This window comes from Crocodylus porosus, unplaced genomic scaffold (assembly GCF_001723895.1).
Source record: "Crocodylus porosus isolate Cpor-Errol unplaced genomic scaffold, CroPor_comp1, whole genome shotgun sequence".
Classification (NCBI taxonomy): Eukaryota; Metazoa; Chordata; order Crocodylia; family Crocodylidae; genus Crocodylus; species Crocodylus porosus.
This window is the reverse complement of record NW_017728947.1, coordinates 116,794,385-116,796,693: the sequence shown is the minus strand read 5'-3', so window position 1 is coordinate 116,796,693 and position 2,309 is coordinate 116,794,385. Positions and strand designations below refer to the sequence as shown.

At 50.2% G+C, this 2,309-nt stretch overlaps 1 non-coding gene across 1 annotated transcript; it reads right to left on the bottom strand.

Moving 5' to 3' along the window:
• Positions 1-831: 831 nt before the first annotated feature.
• TRNAS-UGA lies at positions 832-913 on the bottom strand. Its single transcript has one exon. It is a non-coding gene; the product is annotated as a tRNA-Ser (tRNA).
• Between the last annotated feature and the right edge of the window lie 1,396 nt (positions 914-2,309).

Genomic DNA, 2,309 nt, shown 5'->3' with positions numbered 1-2,309 from the left:
AGAATCGTAGCTCTATTTTCCTGGCACTTCATTTAGCATGGACCCAAAATGATTGTGAAGTCTTTTGGGGCAAGGCTTGGTGTGTGTGTGTGTGTGTGTATACATGTACAGTGCACCAATAATATATCCCAAGCCTTTATATCAATGCTCTTAGATGCTACCATAATACAAGTTGGTAAGAAATTTCTGCATTTACTTGCACACCCCTGTCCCCCACCTTTTCCCTAAATGTCAGCTTTTGACACCATGTGCTGGATGGTGAATTCAAGCAAGTGAAGATCACTATCACCCAGGTGGTCAAGAACCTGGAGGCCCCTGACCAGGTCGTCACCTGTGGCCAGGACCTGGTCCAACAAGGCATTTGCTTTGGTGGAACTGTGCACTGTCTGAATTAAGTGGAGGTCCTGTATCTCAGCCAGGAACGGTCCGACCTGGCTGACTGCTCCTCTCATCAGATGTCCGGGTAATTTAAATCACCCATGACAGCTACATCCCTTGCTTAAGTGCCTCTGCAAGCTGGCCTGAAAATTCCTGGTCCAGCTCCTCCCCTTGGTTGGGGGATCTGTAGTAGACCCCCACCATTAGATCCCTCTCCCCACGGCCCCCTTGTATGTTGACCCAGAGGACTTCAGCTTGCTCCTCTGACCCCGTTCTGCTGGCAGGGGACGTGTATTGCTCCTTGACATAGAGCACTACACTCTAATGCTAACTGCCCAGTCATGGGATGAATCCCACCATGTTTCTGTAAGCCCTATTATGTCTGGGTTTGAACTAGCTATTCTGAGGGTGAGTTCCTTCTGTTTGTTCCCCCAAAAAACAGCCCTGTGAGGCCACAGCAAGCAGGGATTGAACCTACGCAGGGAGACCCTATCGGATTTCAAGTCCAACACCTTAACCACTCGGCCATCGCTGCTGCAAACCCTTGTAGTTCCATCCTCTTTTGAACCTCCCTTCAGGCAGCTGAAGTCTGCTATTCAATCCCCCCTCAGTCTTCTTCTCTCTAGACCAAATAAGACCAGTTCTCCCAGTTCTGTAATTTTGCCACTGCCAAAGCCATCACCAGAGCATCTGCTTTAAAAGGCAACTGTCTCCGGCTTTGCAGTCCATGCCTTCCCTTCCCTACCTTGGCTCAGCACTATGGTCTTGCTCAGGACTCTGTGTTATTCAGATTGTCATGTCCCATGACAGATAACTCATGTCCCCCAGCCCCCAACCATTTTTGTTGCCCTCCACTGGACTCTTTCCAATGTGTCCACATCCTTTCTGTACGGGGGGCCCACAACCAGATACAGGACTCCAGATGTGGCCTCCCCAGTGCCGAATAGAGGGGAAGAATCGCTGCCCTCAATCTGCTGGTAACACTTCTACCGATGCAGACCAGGATGCCAGTAGCCTTCTTGGCACCAAGGGCGCACTGCTGGCTCCTGTTCACCTTCTCATCCCCTGTCACCCCAGGCCCTTTTCTGCAGAGCTGATGCCCAGCCCATCACTCCCAGCCTGCACCGGTGCAGGGAATTGCTCCATCCTGAGCACAGGACTTTGCACTTGTCCTCACTGAACATCATAAAATTCATCTTGGCCCAATCCGCCAATATGTCGAGGTCACTCTGAATCCTAGCCCTAACCACCAGCATATCTACTACTCCCCACAGCATGGTGTCATCCACAAACTTGCTGAGGGTGCACTGTATCCCATCTTCCTGGTCATTGATGAAAACTTTGAACAAAACTGGCCCAGAACCAACCCCTGGGGCACTCCACTTAATACCGGCTGCCAACTAGACATCAAGCCATCGATTACTACCCCCTGAGCCCAACACCACAGCCAGTTTTCTACCAGCCTTACAGTCCATTCATCCAGCCTGTACTTGCTTTGTTTGCCTGGGAGAATGTTGATGGAGAACATAACAAAATCCTTGCTGAAATCAAGGTGCACCACAGCCACCAATGTCCCCACATCCACAGAGCTAGTCACCTCAACACAGAAGGCAATCAGGTTGGTGAGACATGACTTGCCCCTGGTGAACCCAGGCTGACTGTTCCTGATCACCTTCTTCTCCTCCGAGGACTTAGAAATAGATTCCTTAAGGATGTGCTCCATGATTTTTTTTAGGGACTGAGGTGAGGCTGACTGGTCTGTAGTTCCCTGGATCCTTCTTTTTCTCCATCTTAAATATGGGCACTATGTTTGCTCTTTTCCAGTCGGGACCTCTCCAAATTGCCACAAGTTTTCAAAGATGATGGGCACTGGCTCTGAAATCTCATCAGCCAACTCCCTCAGCACTCTCAGGTCTCAGGTGCATCCCATC